At 44.8% G+C, this 17,591-nt stretch overlaps 1 long non-coding RNA gene across 6 annotated transcripts in view; it reads right to left on the bottom strand.

Moving 5' to 3' along the window:
- Positions 1–362: 362 nt before the first annotated feature.
- LOC140458759 (uncharacterized) overlaps positions 363–17,591 on the bottom strand; it is a 32,596-nt gene continuing 15,367 nt past the window's right edge. For 3 of the 6 annotated variants that reach the window (XR_011953652.1, XR_011953649.1, XR_011953650.1), the window contains one exon: positions 363–1,134. This is a non-coding gene — a long non-coding RNA (uncharacterized lncRNA). Of the gene's footprint in view, positions 1,135–5,110; positions 5,229–16,192; positions 16,338–17,591 lie in introns of all 6 variants that reach the window. The other 3 variants (XR_011953651.1, XR_011953653.1, XR_011953654.1) reach the window with 2 other exon arrangements.

The following is a 17,591-nucleotide window of genomic DNA, read 5'->3' as shown; positions in this document are numbered from 1 at the left end:
CAACATTTCAGCAAAAGGCCTTTTCCAGCATCCCTCTAATCTAGGCTCTTGTTTCCAGCATCTGCAGTCCTCACATTTGCACTGCTGGTGATTATATGTTAACCAAAAGCAAAATGGCGTACTGATGATTTTGATGGTGGGTAGATTGCTGTGCTCACATTTCTGGGTCGGAGAAATGGGGAAAAAGAATGCTTCACAGCTAACAGAACGAGAACTGAAAAGCAGTTAAATCAAACCAAAGGTTCAGACAGGGAGGGAATATTTCCCTGGAGTTTGAGTAGCTGGAAAGTGATTGTGTCCAGGAATAGACAGGATTTTGTTTTACAAGGGTTGAAAGTTTTAAAACTGTTATATTCAGACAGTTTACGTTATTTTCTTTAATTTTATTTGCTGTGCAAAATAACTTTTACAACATTTTAAAACCAAAATTTACAAACCTTTTGTTAAAGATAAATGTTAAATAAAATCCATCAAACCATCCCTCACTGAAAACTGTTGTGGAAGTGCAATCTCCTGGAGAATCCCTGCGAACTCCTTCCTGCCCAGGCTCCATGACTATATACAGACCTGGGGGATAGCAGCAGGAGGAGACCATTCAGCCTTTCAATCCTGCTCCACCATTCAATGGGAAACAGCTGACCATCCAGCTCAGTCTCCTGCTGTGTTCCAATCCCTTTTCATGACTTTACCTTGAAGAACTATATCTAAGTCCTCCTTTGGCTTCACTGCCTTTTGTTCCAGTGATGTTGCTGTGTTACTGTGTGGTTGTAGGCAGGGGTAATGTGATGGTGCTACCTCCTGGAGGATGCACTCAGCGTCCCTCATCATCCTGCAGGAACATCAACTGGGGTTCAGCAACTAGAGATAGAAACCATTTCCAGGATATGGGCATCACTGGCTCAGCCAGCATTTATTCCCCATCTCTAGTTACCCTTGAGAAGATGGTAGGGAGCTGCTGTCTTGTACAATTCACAGTCCATTTGGTGCAGAGAGATCGAAAATGTTGCGATGAGAGTGTTGCAGGATTTTGGCTGAGTGATTCTCTGTCTTTGCTTCTTCAAATGCTGGTTAACTTAATCATGATCTGCACATGACTTTGAGATTTCAGTCTGCAAATCTTCACCATCTAGCACCCTGTATAAAGGAATATGTACATGTTAGAAATTCAGAGCAGACAATTCTACTTACTCTTTTTCCCTTTCTTCCCTCAAAGCTGTAACCCTCCAGCCCACTTACTCTCTCCCACCATTCTGACTCTGCTACCCCCTAATGTACACCCTCCTCATTCCCATGGAGTAACTGATAAACAGATCCATGCCACCACTTCCCGTCCCTGGTTAGACTCTGCACCCTTTCTGGGTTCACTTCCTTTCCCTTCAGTTGCTGCAAGTGAATAATGTAACAGCAGAATGAAACAAAAGGAAAGAAAGGGAGGTGGCAGATCCTGGACAGAAGAGGAACCTTCAATCTGGGAGAATGGATCAGATCCTTCTTCGTTCCCCATTAGTTGATTCCGACCATTACAATGAATTGGGGATGGAGAGTGGTCCTACATGGATGTAGTGATACTTTGACCCCCTCCCCCAACAGATCAATACTATGAGTAAATACGTTCCTCCTCCAGCCAATCACAATGTGAAAAACTTTCCGCAAAGCATATTTACCCAAAGCACATGCTCCAAAACCCGCACACATTTTGTACATGTACAGTGCCGTGTTTCCCCACACACGTGTGGTCCCTGCCTCAGGGATTGTGGGAGTTGTAGTCCCCATGACGCCATTGGAGCCCTGTCTCTGGAAAGTCAACGAAAAGTGTAGACTGGAGGGTGTTGTGTATCTGATCCCCATTCAGACACACATAACATTTGGATTGTCACTGGGTTTTATTGAAACATCTGCTTCCACAACCTGATTTTCTGATGTAAGGAATATAGATTCAGCCAACTGGGGTGTGGCGAGAATAATAGGAGCAGGAGATTTTAAGCAGAGGTGACTCAATGGTTAGCATTGCTGACTCACAGCGTCAGAGACCTGGATTTGGTTACAGCCTTAGGCAACTGTGTGGAGTTTACACGTGCTCCCTGCGTCACTGCGGGTTTCCTCTGGGTGCTCGAGTTTCATCCCACAGTCCAAAGATGTGCAGGTAAAGTGGATTGGCTATGCGAAATTCCCAGTGCCCATACGTGTGCAGGTTAAGCCATTAACCATGGGAAATACAGGGAATGGGTGAGTGTGAATGGGATGCTCATGATAGGGTTGGTGTGGACTCCATGGACGATTACCCTATTTCTGCACGGTAGGGCTCCTATTCCATTCTCATATAGAAGAATGTACCTATCTCAATGTGCTGTGTATCTGTGGAATTCCCTATTCAAAATGCGGTAGATGCTAGGACAATGAGCAAATTTACTGAAGAAATACAGATGTTGAATTTGCAATGAATTGAAGGGTAAGAGAGAGCAGGCAGGAAAATCCAGCTGAGACCGAGGTGAGCTCAATCAGCATGGTATTAAATGGTGGAGCTGCATTGCCTCTCCTGTGCCCAGTGCTTATCTTCTTGCGGTAATAACGGAAAAGCTGAATCCAAAACTCACCACCTTCACCAAAGGAGATTTTTGGAAAAAGCAGGATAGTCAGGTGGATTAGCGTTTCAAACTTCGAAAGTAAGGAAGCGTGTGGGAGAAAATGATTTTTCAATTTTAAACTGAGGTGAGTTAGACCGGTTATAGTCCAACTTATTTAATTGGATCATGATGAAGGAGCAACGCTCCGAAATCCAGTGTGCTTCTAATTAAACCTGAGGGACTATAACCTGGTGTTGTGAGATTTTTAACTTTGTACACCCCAGTCCAACACCGGCATCTCCAGATCATGTAAACTGAGGGGAGACAGTGATTTATGGTTTTAGACTGTTCAGTACATTCACACCGTCCAGAATACTCTGTTTTGAACATCTATCCTGTACTTTATTACAAAGCCAAGGTCTCTGACAATGAAAACCAAAACATCCAGGTAACATGGCCTCACCTCGTAATCTGATAAAAGACTTGTGATAAATCTGGTTGAATTTAGAATACAGTTGGAAAGCGGGAAGATTAAATCCAATCCCAAGATCCTGTGTTTAAACAAAGGAGACTACAATAGGATGAGGCAGGAGTTGGCTAATGTAGACTGGAAGCAAAGACTTTAGGGTGGGACAGTTGACGGACAGTGCGGGAATATCAAATAATCTTTCAAACTGCTCAGCAAAATTATATATCAGTGAAAAGGGAGGACTGTAGGAAATGGAATAATCTGCCGTGGGTGGATAAGGAAATAAGGGAGTCTATCAAACTGAAATAGAAAGCATTCAAATTGGCAAAGACCAAGAAGAAACTAGGAGATTAGAAAAACTTTAAAGATCAACAGAAAGCTGGATGGGATTGGGGGAGAAAAGTGATGAGTAGCTATCCCCAGGGCTGGAATAGCAGTTTACACTGCTAGAGGGGAACCTATTATTTGGGGAACATATGGCCTCTGTAATTGTTGAAGCACTTAACTGTTACCATAGAGATAATCCTGATCAAGTGCAAAATCTCAGCACACTCCAAAAGCTTGTACTTCCAAATAAACCTGTTGGACTATAACTTGGTGATGTGTGGCTTTTAACTTTGCCCACCCCACTCCAACACCAGTTCTTCCACATCAGAATCCTGATAGACAGCCCCACGGAAACTGAAGTGCCTGTCAGATACCTGGCTGAGCCACAGGGCCGTGAGGGAGGGGTATGTGGTTTAACCACAAAGTGCTGAGCTGAACTCGACTTTTTTAACTGCCATTGCCATGGAGATAATATTGAGAGACAGCGTCCATTCAAAACACAAACCACAAAGGTATAAGAATGGGAGCGGCACATCGGACAGGCGGGGAGTTACCTGATGCTGCCTGGAGGTGTTCTGCATGTACACTATCCAGGTAACTGCCATGTCTCATCAATAAAGACTCAAAGAAGACCTCTCAGAGTTCTGTGCCCAGTTATTCCTATCCAGCAGGGTTCAGGAATATGAGTACACAGCAGTCAGTCTTCACAGTGGAGGATACGAAGAACATGCCAGTAATTGATAAGGAGACTGAGGAAGGTGAGGACCAAGGAACAACCATTATCACGAAAGTGTTAGAGCTGGGCAAGCTAATGGAGCTAAAGGTAGACATGTCTCTTTGCCAGGATGGAATACATCCCAGGGTACTACCAGAGGTGGCGGGAGAAATAGAAAATATATTTGGAGTCAGAGTCCTACAGCAGAGACAGGCCCTTTGGCCCAATCTGGCCCATGCCGGCCAATATGTCCATCCACGCGAACCCATTTCCCTGCACTTGGCCCATCTGCATCTGACCCTTTGCTATCCATGTATTTGTCCAAATGTCTTTTACATGTTGTTAATGTACCCACCTCAACCACTTCCACTGGCAGCTCAGTCCATATACATACCACCTTCTATGTAAAACAGTTGCCCCTCAGGTTCCCTTTCATAATTTCTCCTCTCACCTTAAACTGATGCCCTCTACTCCTTGATTTCCTGGGAAAAAGACTGAGTGCATTCACCTTACCCAAGCCTGTCACAATATTATACACTGCCAGAAATAGATCTCCCCTCTGTTTCCTCTGCTCTAAACAAAAAAGAATCCTCGCTTGTCCAACCTCTCCCTCTAACTCAGACCCCTGAGCCCATTTCTTCTGCACCTTATCCAGTTGAATAACCGAAATCTTCACTGCATTCATCACATTTCCAGTGTCTCCCCACGGCGCTGGAACAGACGTGACATCGCCAACGGATTACAAGCCATGATTGAAAATTAACCCCATTACAACAATCCCGTTTTCATTGTATTTTCCATGGTGCAGGTATCCTTCTGTCTTTCTGGTTGCATGGTTAATTAAAAACTTGTCCTCATACAAAACAAATCTGTAACTTCATTATTCCTGGGAAATGTGACACGTATTTTCAGACTTTTAAAAACAAATGAAAGCTCTCTCCACATTCACCACGCTGACATGGACTTGGCTGTGTCTCAGTAATTTTTCCAGTCACATTGACACTTGAAATATTCGCCCACGGACAGAATACACACCTTTCTTTCCACATGAAAAGGCCAATGATATTCAGAGCGGCACGGATTAAGTAACTGTCAAAACTGAACATGAAGTTCAATCTGAATTTCTCATTCACAAATCTGCCCTTTCAGTACCCTACAACAGAGAAAACAAGTCACCACCATTAACACAGGATGGAAATTCATAAGACAATTATAGTATTAAATTGTAGTTTCTTTGTTCCCCCAAAGCTTTAATTCTCAGTCTCACAATTTCTCCCTTCTGTGAACTGAAATCCAAACCAATCTCCTCACCCCTTTCCTCCACACCCAGTTCTAATGCTCTCTCCTCTCGTTGAATTCAGCTTCTTAGCTCCTGCCTGCAGACTAAGGACCAAAACAAAGGTGTGGCACGATGGCACTGCTGCCCCACAGCGTCCGTGTGGAATTTGCATGTTCTCTCCGTGTCTGCGTGGGTTTTCTCCGGGTGCGCCGGTTTTCTCCCACAATCCAAAGATGCATTGGTCAGGTGAATCGGCTAGGCTAAATTGCCCATAGTGTTATGTGCATTAGTCAGAGGGAAATGGGTCTGGGTGGGCTACACTTCCGAGGGTCGGTGTGGACTGGCTGGGCCGAAGGGCATGTTTCCACACTGCAGGAAGTCTAATCTAATCAAATCAATGAATCTGACTCCGAGTCTCCTGGGTGTTGGTGAATCCTCCCCCCACCTCCCAAGGTTTCCTAGTCAGACCAACATTGATTTTTTTTTTCCAATCTGGAACCTCTTATTTATTTCCTCCACACCAACCCTCTGATAAGAACCATCCTGCACACACTGGACAAATCACATCTGGTTGAACTAAAATGAACCAAATTAGAACTTTAATTGCAGGCCTACCTTTGTTCCTTTCCATAACATTCCTGAATCTTCACCTGAGTTCTGATAACTTTCTGCAAAATGCTCCCCCCACCGATACGCCAACCACTTGTCACGATACCAGGGCAGGGACCAGTCCCCTGGGTCCTGTTCTCAGAGGGAGGAAGGGAGGGAGCAGCCAATGACAGATTAATCCCACACATCCAAAGCCTCCCTCGCTGGCACTGACCCATACTGCACATACGCCAACAATTGGCCAGCACTGCGCCCGTGCACAGGTCTCCCCTCCTACAGAGCATGCTCCAGATCACACAGGTGCCTGGGTGATTGACAGCAGCTGTGCCCAATAGAGTGGAGGGGGAGGGGCTGCAGGACTGGAACAATGGGATTGTAAACAACGAATGAATGTGGAGGACACTTGGGGATGGACAGGTCAGTGAGGGACAGGAGCAGTGCAGCAGCAGGAGGGGATCCTGGACAAACTGAGCAATGGGAGAGTCTGACAGGAGAGAAACGACAGGATGGTTCTGTTTGGAAACTCAGGCAGGGACAGCTGGGAGACAGTATGGCCTGGTGGCTTGGGCATGATTTCCAATCAGCCTCTTCAAAGCCGCTGTTACCAAACTCTGAACCCGATTCTCTTGGTCCAGAGGTAAGGACACTACCGCCATTTCTTGGTGGGCTAGTGGAAAGAAGGGAAGATTTTCTCAATCTCACTCACATGGAAACTCCATGAGCTCCTCCCACTTACTGTCTACGGTGGGAATGGAGGAGACAGAGCAACTGGAAGGGGGTTAGGGATATAGGGACTGCCTTTCAAAAGGAACTCATCTGTGTTGGTGTTATTAACAAGACTCAGTACACAGTCACCAACACAAAGCTGGTGTATGTGAAATTTATCCAGAATATTAACAACCATAACTGGGTGACGCAGACCCCAATGTACAGAGTTAAGTCCGGGATATTAATAACGGCTTTGTGTGTGAGAAATCACGTCTCATGAACTTGATTCAATTTTTTTGAAGTAACAACAAAGAGGATTGATGACGGCAAAGCGGTAGAAATAATCTACATGGACTTCAGTAAGGCATTCAACAAGGTTCCCCATGGGAGACTGGTTAGCAAGGTTAGATCTCATGGAATACAGAGACAACTAGCCATTTGGATACAAAACTTGTTCAAAGGGAGAAGACAGAGGGTGGTGGTGGAAGGTTGCTTTTCAGATTGGAGACCTGTGACCAGTGGGATGTCACAATGTATCGGTGCTGGATCCTGAAATGTTCATAATTTATATAAATGATTTGGATGTGAATATAGGAAGTAATGTTCGTAAGATGACCCCAAAATTGGAGGTGTAGTGGACAGTGAACAGGATTACCTCAGATTATAATGGGATCTTGATCAGATGGTTGAATGTGCTGAGGACTGGCAGATGGAGTTTAATTTAGATAAATGTGAGGTGCTGCATTTTGGAAAAGCAAATATTAGCAGGGTGAATACACTTAATGATAAGGTCCTCGGGATTGCTGCTGAGAAAGAGACTTTGGAGTACAGGTTCATAGCTCCTTGAAATGCAGAATCACAGGTAGATAGGATAGTTAAGAAGGTGTTTAGTATATTTTCCTTTATTGGTCAGAGCACTGAGTATAGGAGGTGGGAAGTCATATTGCGGCTGTACAGGGCCTTGGTTAGGTCATGCTTGGAATATTGCATGCAATTCTGATCTCTTTCCTATCAAAACAATATTGTGAAACTTGAAAGGGGTCAGCAAAGTATTACAAGCATGTTGCTAGGGTTGGAGGATTTGAACCAAAGGGAGCGGATGAATACACTGTTTTCCCTGGAGCGTCAGATGCTGATGGGTGACCTTATAGAGGTTTATCAAATCAGTAGGGGCATGGATAGGGAAAATACACAAGATCTTTTCCCTGCGGTGGGGAGGAGGCATGATGGGGGATGGGAGACAGAGGGGAGACACCGAGAGGGGGAGGGTGACCGTTATTTTGTAGATTACAACACAACCCTGTTCCTGTTCTCTCCCTATCCCCTTCAATCCCTCTGAAGGGCTCAGAACAAGTGTACAGTCCCTGGAAAGTAGAGCTTCAGGGTGATCAAGTGCTGAAGGTCAGCTACCTGACCTGCTGTGCTTTTCCAGCGCCACACTTTAACACAAGCTGGAAGAACAACACCTCATTTTCTACTTGGACATCCTGAACACCTCTATCAAATTCAATAATTTTAGGCCCTGAACTCTCCAATGTCCTAGCGCCCTAGCCTCTTAACCCACACACCAGTCCTTGTTATCATAGAGCATGCCATTACACACTACCTATGGTTCGCCACTAACAGTCCTCATAAACAGCTATTCACCCTCCCCCAGCCAGTTCGTTATCCACTCCGTTGTCCAACTGCTCCCATCTCTTTCTTTGGACTCTATCCCCACATATCATGTACTCCTTAACCCCTACCTTCTGCATAAAAAGCGACATTTCTTTCAGTCACATCGGCTCTGAGGAAGGCTCAGCGAATCCAAAATGTTAATTCTGATTTCTCTTCTCAGATGCTGCCAGACCTGCTGAGCTTTTCCAGTACCTTTTGGTTATTGTGAGATTTACAGCATCCGCAGCTCTTTTGGTTCTAATTTACCAGGAATTTCTAATTCAGGTCTAGCCACCTAAAACCGTGTGTTTATCAACATTCCCAGTCCATACAAACTCAATTTCTCTCCCAATCTCTGCTGTCTCTCTCATTCCCTTCACACTCACGGAGTACACCCGCACCATAGTGACAGTGCACCTGCACAGTTTATGGTCACATGTTGGCCCACTGGACCCACCCCTCATTCACTCCCATTGTCTGGAGGATCACATCAACTCTCCTATTGGTCTGAAGCTGCCATCAATCTCACCGGCCCCATTGTGACACGAGTTGTGCGCTCCTCCCAGGAGTATTGGAGGCTGAAGGGTGACCTTATAGAGGTTTATCAAATCATGAGGGGCATGGATAGGATAAATAGACAAGGTCCTTGCCCTGGGGTGGGGGTGTCCAGAACTAGCGGGCATAGGTTCAATGTGCGAGGGGAAATATATAAAAGGGATCAGAGGGTCAACTTTTTTCACAGCAGGTGGTGTGTGTATGGAATCTTCTGTCAGGGGAAGTGGTGGAAGTTGGTAAAACTAGACCATTTGGCATCTGGATGGGTGTATGTATTGGAAGGGTGGAGTGGGATGTGTGCCAAGTGTTGGCAAATGGGACGAGATTAAGTTCGGATATCTGGTCAGCATGGACTAGTTTGACCAAAAGGGCTGTTTTCATGCTGTATATCTCTATGGCTCTGCACTGGCATGAGCTTCAACATTCAGTGAAAGGGGGCAGTATCACAGAGTAGAGGGACTGGGGGCTATTCAGCCCATTGGGGCTGTACTCTCTCTCTCTGGAGATGGTGCCAGTCTGTCCCAACTCACCTCCCATTTGCCTGTAAGAAATCTGCTCCTAGTTGAAATCACTGCTTAACTTTCTGAGTTCCAAGGAGAATTATCCGACCTTCTGCTAACTCTCCACATAGAGAAACGTATCTTATTTTAATGTTTCAGTGTTATCGAGATGTACAGCACAGAAACCAACCGTTTGGTCCAACTTGTCCATGCCGATCAGATATTCTAAATTAATCTCGTCCCATTTGACAACACTTGGCCCATAACCTTCTAAACCTTTCCTAATCACTTACCCAATCTTTTAAATGTTGCCTTTTAAATGTTGCAATTGTTCCAGCCACCACACTTTCTCTGGCAGCTCATTCCATACACATAGCACGTTCAGCTTGAAAACAATGCCCCTCAGATCCCTTATAAATTGTTTTCCTCACTCCTTAAGCCTGTGCCCCATAGATTTGGACACACCTAACCTGTGAATAAGATCCTGGTTGATCACCCTATCCATGTCCCTCACAATTGTATCAACCACTGAGGTCATCTGTCAGCATCCGATGCTCCAGGGAAAACAGCCCCAGCCTATTCAGCCCATCCCTATATAGCTGAAACCCTCAACCCTAGTAACATCTTTGCACATCTTTTCTGAACCCTTTCAAGTTTCACAATATCATTCCGATAGCGGGGAAACCAGGACTGAAAGCAAAATTTCAGAAGTGGCTGAATCAATGTGCTGAACAGCCACAAAATGCCGTCACAACTTGTGTACTCAATCCACTAACCAGTAAAGGCAAGGATACTAAACGCCTTCTTCACTACCCTGCCTATCTATGACTCCACTTTCAGGAACTATGAACCTGCACTCCAAGATCTTTGTTCAGCAACGCTCCTCAGGACCTTTCCATTAAGTATATTAGTCCTGCCCTGATTTGATTTTCCAAAATGGAGCACCTCACATTTTTCTGAATTAAACTCCATCTGCCACTCCAAAGCCCATTTGTTTGAAGTCCCATTGTAATCTGAGGTAACCTTCTTCCCTGTCCACTGCACCTCCAATTTTGGTATCTATGTAAAGTCACTGACCATGCCTCCTATATTCACATAGAAAACATTTACATAAATGAAGAAAAGCAGTGGACCCAGAAACGATCCTTACAGCATATTGCTCATAGAACATAGAACATTAAAACACAGTACAGGCTCTTCGGCCCTCAATGTCGCGCCGACCTGTCATACCAATCTGAAGCCCATTTAACCAACACTATTCCATGTACGTCCATTTGCTTGTCCAATAACGACTTAAATGTACTTAAAGTTGGTGAATCTACTACCGTTGCAGGCAAAGCATTCCATACACGCACTACTCTCTGAGTAAAGAAATTACCTCTGACATCTGTCCTATATCTATCACCCCTCAATTTAAAGCTATATCTCCTCGTGCTCGCCGTCACCATTCTTGGAAAAAGGCTCTCCCTGTCCACCCTATCTAACCATCTGATTATCTTGTATGTCTCTATTAAGTAACGTATCAACCTTCTTCTCTAACGAAAACAGCCTCAAGTCCCTCAGCCTTTCCTTGTAAGACCTTCCCACCATACCAGGCAACATCCTAGTAAATCTCCTCTGCACCCTTTCAAAGCTTCCACATCCTCCTTATAATGTGGGGAACAGAACTGTACACAATACTCTAAGTGCAGCCTCACTAGAGTTTTGTACAGCTGTAGCATAACATCATGGTTCCGGATTTCGATCCCCCTGTTGATAAAAGCTAAAACCCTGTATGCCTTCTAAACAACCCCGTCAACCTGGTGGCAACTTTCAAGGAAATGTGTACCTGGACACTGAGATCTCTCTGCTCATCTACACTACCAAGAATCATACCATTAGCCCAGTACTTTGCATTCCAGTTACTCTGACCAAAGTGAATCACCTCACACTTGTCCGCATTAAACTCCATTTGCCACCTCTCAGCCCAGTTCTGCAGCTTATCTAAGTCTCTCTGTAACTTACAACATCCTTCGTCACTATCCACAACTCCACCAACCTTCGTGTTGTCTGCAAATTTACTAATCCATCCTTCTACGCCCTCATCCAGGTAGTTTATGAAAATGACGAACAACAGTGGACCCAACGCCGACCCTTGCGGTACACTACTGGCAACTGGACTCCAGGATGAACGTTTCCCATCAATCACCACTGTCTGCTTTCAGCGAGCCAATTACTGATCCAAACTGCTTTATCTCCCACAATCCCACCCTTCCGCATTTTGTACAATAGTCTACTGTGGGGAACCTTATCGAACGCGTTGCTGAAATCCATATACACCACATCAACCGGTTTACTCTCACCTATCTGTTTGGTCACCTTCTCAAAGAACTCAATAAGGTTTGTGAGGCACGACCTACCCTTCACAAAACCGTGCTGACTATCCCTAATCAAATTATTCTTTTCTGGATCATATCTCTTATAACCTTTTCCAACACTTTACCAACAACTGATGTAAGGCTCACTAGTCTATAATTACCAGGGTTGCCTCTACTCCCCTTCTTGAACAGGGGAACCACATGTGCTATCCTCCAGTCTTCTGGCACTATTCCTGTAGACAATGATGATTTAAAGATCAATGCCAAGGCTCGGCAATCTCTACCTTGGCTTCCCAGAGGATCCTGGGATAAGTTCACTGGGCCAAATGGGTTTTATCTATTTTCACACTCTGCAAGATTTCTAATACCTCTTCCTCATGAGCCTTAATCCCACCTAGTCTAGTAGCCTGTATCTCAGTAATCTCAACAACATTGTCATTTTCTAAAGGGAATACTGTTGAAAAATATTCATTTAGTGCTTCCCCTATCTCCTCTGACTCTACACACAACTCCCCACTACTATCCTTGATTGGCCCTAATCTTATTCGTCATTCTTTAAATACCTATAGAAAGCCTTAGGGTTTACCCTGTTTCTATCCGTCAACAATTTCTCATGTGTCCTCCTGGCACTTCTGAGCTCTTTCTTTAGGACTTTGCTGGCTATTTTGTAACCCTCAAGCGCCCTAACAGACGCTTCACATCTCATCCTAACATAAGCCGCCTTCTTCCTTTTGAAGAGAGATTCCATTTCCTTTGTAAACCACAGCTCCTGCACTCTACAGCTTCCGCCCTGCCTGACAGGTATATACTTATCTCGGACAAATAGGACCTTTTTCTTGATCTTTGAGGGTCCCTATTCTCTGCCTGCTTACTCGTTTATCCTTAGTGTATTTCTGGAATCTCTGGATTCTCTGGGAACCTATTTCCCAAAGCTCTCTCATGTCCCGTTTTTGCTCTCCTGGTTTCCCTCGAGGAGACTCCGACTGCCCCTATACTCCTCCAGGAATTTACACAAACCCAGCTGTCTGCACCTGCCGTATCGCTCCTTCATTTTCTTGACGAGACTCTCAATTTCTCTCGACAGGCAGCATTCCCTACACTACCTATTAAGGCCTTAACAGGAACATACTGTCTGTGTACTCTCGTTGTTGCAGGCCTATGGACGCAATGGCAGATGAGGACAAAGAAGCAATCATTCTCAGTAAAGAGGTGGTGTTGGGAAAGATAACAGCCGAAAGGTAGATGGGTCTCCTGGCCGTGATGGAGTGCATCCCAGGGGACGTTAACAGATGGCAGTGGGTAAATAGCAAATGCACTCGTGATAATTCACTAAAATTTGCTGGACTCTGGGACAGCTCTGACAGATTGGCAAGCTACAAATGTGATGCGAATATTTTAAAATGGACCTGTTAGCATAACTTCTTTGGTGGGGAAAATGCCCGATCTCTTAAGGAAGAAATAGTGAGCTATGTGGATAGAAATTATCTCATTGAGCAGACACAGCATCGATTCATGAAAGGTAGACTTCACTAAGATGAGTGGTAGAGCAATGTGTGCCGAGGCCACTGTAAGTCTGCACAGGGATACAGATAGGCTATGTGAGTGGGTAAGGATCTGGCAGATGAAGGACAAGATTGGGAAACGTGAAGTCATCCATTTTGGTCAGACTAACAGCAAACTGATGATGAAATGGTGAAAACTTGCAGCATGCTGCTGTGCAGAGGGAGCTGGGTGTCCTTATGCACGAATCACAGCAAGTTGGTTTTCAGGTACAGCAGGTAATTAAGACAGTGAAGGGAATATTGTCCTTCATTGCTAGAGGGATGGTTATGCTGCAGCTGTACAGGGTGCTGGGGAGGCTACACCTGGAGTACTGTGTACAGGTTTGGTCCCCTTACATTCGCAAAGATGTACTGACACAGGAGGGAGTGTAGAGGAGGGTCACTAGTTTCAGTCAGGATTTCAGAGGGTTGGCGTATGCAGAGAGATTGAGGAAACTGGTAGTATGCTCATTGGAATTTCGAAATATGGGAGGTTGGATGGGAAAAAAAATAAAATTATGAACGGAGTAGATAAGATAGAAGCAGGGAGGTGATTTCCGCTAGGGGGCGCTTAAACTAGGGAGCAGAGCATCAAAATAAGGGGGTATCAGATTTAGGACTGAGTTCAGGATGGACTTCTTTAGGTAAATCTGTGAATCTGTGGAATTTGCTGCTGAGTGCAGCAGTTTAGGTTATCGACTTGACTATCGTTAGGTCAAAAGGTAGATTTGTGAACAGGAAAGGAATTAAGGGTTATGGTGAGAGAACAGGAAAGTGGAGCAGAGGCCAAGAAAAGATCAGCCCTGATCTTATTAAATGGAAGAGCAGACTTGAGGGGCCATGTAGCCTACTCCTGCTCCTCTTTCTTATGTTCTTATGTTCCCACTTTCCAGCCTGGGAATAGCAAAGGAATACCTTGTACTGTCAAAATTCGCCTTTGTCCAATTAAGAACACCATTTAGATCTGGTCTATTATTTTCTGTAACTATTTTAAAACTAGTAGAATTATCAAAGAACCCTGACAGCGTGGAAGTAGGCCATTCAGCTCATCACAACCACACGGACCCTCAGAGACTCCTACCTTACCACTGCATTCCCCATGGCTAATCCACCTAGCGTGCACATCCCTGAACAATATGGGCAATTCAGCCTGGAATATCCACACAACCTGCATATCTTTAGATAATGGGAGGAAACCAGAGCAAATAGACGAAACCCACGCAGATAGTAACAACAAGGTGATGATCCCTTTCTTATTTCCCAGTTCCACCAAAATAACTTCACTGGACGTACTCCCAGGAATATCCTCCCTCAGCACAACTGTAATGCTACCTCTAATCAAAAAGGCCACTCCGCCCCCTCTCATGTCCCCCTTTCTATCCTTCCTCTTGCATCGATACCCTGGAACATTACACTGCCAGTCCTACCCATCTCTGAGCAACGTTTCTGTAATACTCATGATATCCCAGTGCCACATTCAAAACCATACCCTGAGCCCATCTGCTTTCCCTGTCCGGCCTCTTGCATTGAAGTAAATGCAGTGTAACTTGTCAGTTCTACCTGGTTCTGTGCCTTGCCCTTGCCTGTCTTGACTGTCTGACTTCTGAACTGTACCAGCCTCAGACTTACCTCTTTTAGAACATAGAACATAGAAAAGTACAGCACAGAACAGGCCCTTCAGCCCACGATGTTGTGCCGACCACTGATCCTCATGTACGCACCCTCAAATTTCTGTGACTAACTAACGAGGTACAATCATCTGGGGCTTTCCCTTTCTTGAGAATAAGAGAGATATTTGCTTCTCAGGGAGGGCGAGAGACGACCCTGACTAAATGAGTAGTTGTACATGTCTATAAGTGGTCCGGCCAACTCGTCTACAAACTCTTTATAAGACTCAGCCTGAAATCTATCTGGCCCGGGTGCTTTGCCACTCTGGAGCTGCCTCAACGCCTCCTGCACCTCCTGAATTGTCAGGAGGGCATTCAAAGAGGACATCTGCTCTGAAGTTATGCCCGAAAGATCCAGATTCTTAAAAAAAAAGACTCCATCTTCTTTGCTCTATTCACATAGCCTTCCGACTGGTACAGCTCAAAATAAAACTTTCTAAAAGCTGACTTGATCTTTGGGTTTACCCTCACTGGATTAATGCCACCTGAGTAACACTAGCAAATCTCCCTGCCTGGATATTAGACACTTTCTAATTCAGGTACAATCCATCCTTCTTATGCAGGTCAACTCTACTCCAGAGGAGATTACAATGATCAAAAGATGTGAATCCTTCTGCCCTACACCAGCTCCTTAGCCAATCATTCATCTCCTCCATCCTGCTATTCCTAGTCTCACTAGCATGTAGCACCAGAAGTAATGCAGATATTATGGTCGAGGACCTACTTTTTTATATTCCAGGCTAATTTGCTATATTCTCTCATCAGGACTTCATCTCTTCCCCTTCCTATGTCATTGGTACCAATGTACAATGACCTCTCACTGGTCATTCTTCCCTTTGAGAATATTCTGCTACCTGTCCGAAACATCCTTGATCCTGGCACCAGGGAGGTACCACCCCATTCTGATGTCTGTCAGCTACAGAAAGGGCAGTCTGTGCCCAACTACAGAGTCCCTTATCATCCTTGAGCGTTTGGAATCTGATATACCTCTCATTATAGTTGAGCCAGTCTCAGTAGCAGTAACTTGGCTGTCAGTGCAAAATTCCCCTGAGAGTCTATGACCACCTACATTATCCATAATAGTATACTTGTTTCAGATGGGGATAGCCACAGGAGACTCCTTCTCTACCTACCTCCCTCTCCTACCTTTCCGAGAGGTAACCCATCTACCTGACTGTATCGGCAGTTTTTCGGCCTGAAACTGCCACCTATCACACATCCTGACTTTTGTAAATTCTTCATTACCATTAAGCACCGCTCCATCTGATCCATGTGATCCAAGAGGATTTGCATCACTTCCTGTAGGCTATCCTCAGGATCATTCAAACTCCCCCTACTCTCCTCCAGGAAGTGCACATCACTGTACGAATGGCCATCTCTGCACCTTAATCTGTAGACCCAGAAAAAGGCAGAGTCTTACAGCTTTACAAAAGACTACTCTCAAATACATTAGTACCTGTATTTTACATTTAAAACATTCAACCAAAAGATCATAACAGAGGCACTTAAACTAGTAAACACTCACCCTACTGAATGTTGCAGATTTGAAAAAGTAAAACAGAGTAAGATTTACCTTTGAAGAGACTGAAACCCACTGAGCTGATCCCCGGCTGTGAGTCACAGACATACAGCACGGAAACAGACCCTTCAGTCAAACTCGTCCATACCGACCAGTTTTCCGAACCTAATCTCGTCCCATTTGCCAGCACTTGGTCAATATCCCTCTAAACCCTTCCTATTCATATACTCATCCAGATGCCGAATAAATGTTGCAATTGTACCAGCCTTCACAACTCCCTCTGGCAGCTCATTCCATAAACACAACACCGTCGCATGAAAAAGTTGCCCCTTAGGTCCCTTTTATATCTTTTCCCTCACGCTAAATCTATACCCTCTAGTTCTAGACTCCCCCACTCCAGTGAAAATCCCTTGTCTATCTATCTGATCGATGCTCATGATTTTATAAACCTTTGAGATCACTCCTCAGCCTCTGACGCTCCAGGGAAAACAGCCCCAGCCTGTACAGCCTATCCCTATATCTCAAATTCTCCAACCCTAGCAACATCCTTATAAATCTTTTGTGAACCTTTCAAGTTACACAACATCTTTGTGATAGGTGGAGAACAGAATTGCGCACAATATTGCAAGAGTGGCCAAACCAATGTCCTGAACAGCCGCAACATGACCTCCCAACTCTCTTACTCAATACTCTGACTAATCAACGAAATCATACCAAACACCTTCACTATCCTATCTACCTGCACCTCTACTTTCAAGGAGCTATGAACCTGCACAGCAAGGTCCCTTTGTTCAGCAACACTCCCCAGGACTTGACCATGATGTGTATCAGTCCTACTAAGCTTTGCTTTTCCAAAATGCAGCACCTCGCACTTATCTGAATTGAACTCCATCTGCCACTCCTCAGCCCATTTGCCTATTTGATCAAAATCCCATTGAAATCTGAGGTAACCTTCTTCACTGTCCACTACACCTCCAATATTGGTGCCATCTACAAACTTACTAACTATCCCTCCTGTGTTCACATCTAATTCATTTATATAAATGATGAGAGGTAGTGGACCCAGCACGATCCTTGTGGCACTCCACTAGTCACAGGCCTCCAGTCTGAAAAACAATCATCCAT

Source organism: Chiloscyllium punctatum, chromosome 34, assembly GCF_047496795.1.
Source record: "Chiloscyllium punctatum isolate Juve2018m chromosome 34, sChiPun1.3, whole genome shotgun sequence".
Lineage (NCBI taxonomy): Eukaryota > Metazoa > Chordata > Chondrichthyes > Orectolobiformes > Hemiscylliidae > Chiloscyllium > Chiloscyllium punctatum.
Note: the sequence above shows the minus strand (reverse complement) of the source record. Positions and strands in the feature narration are given on the sequence as shown.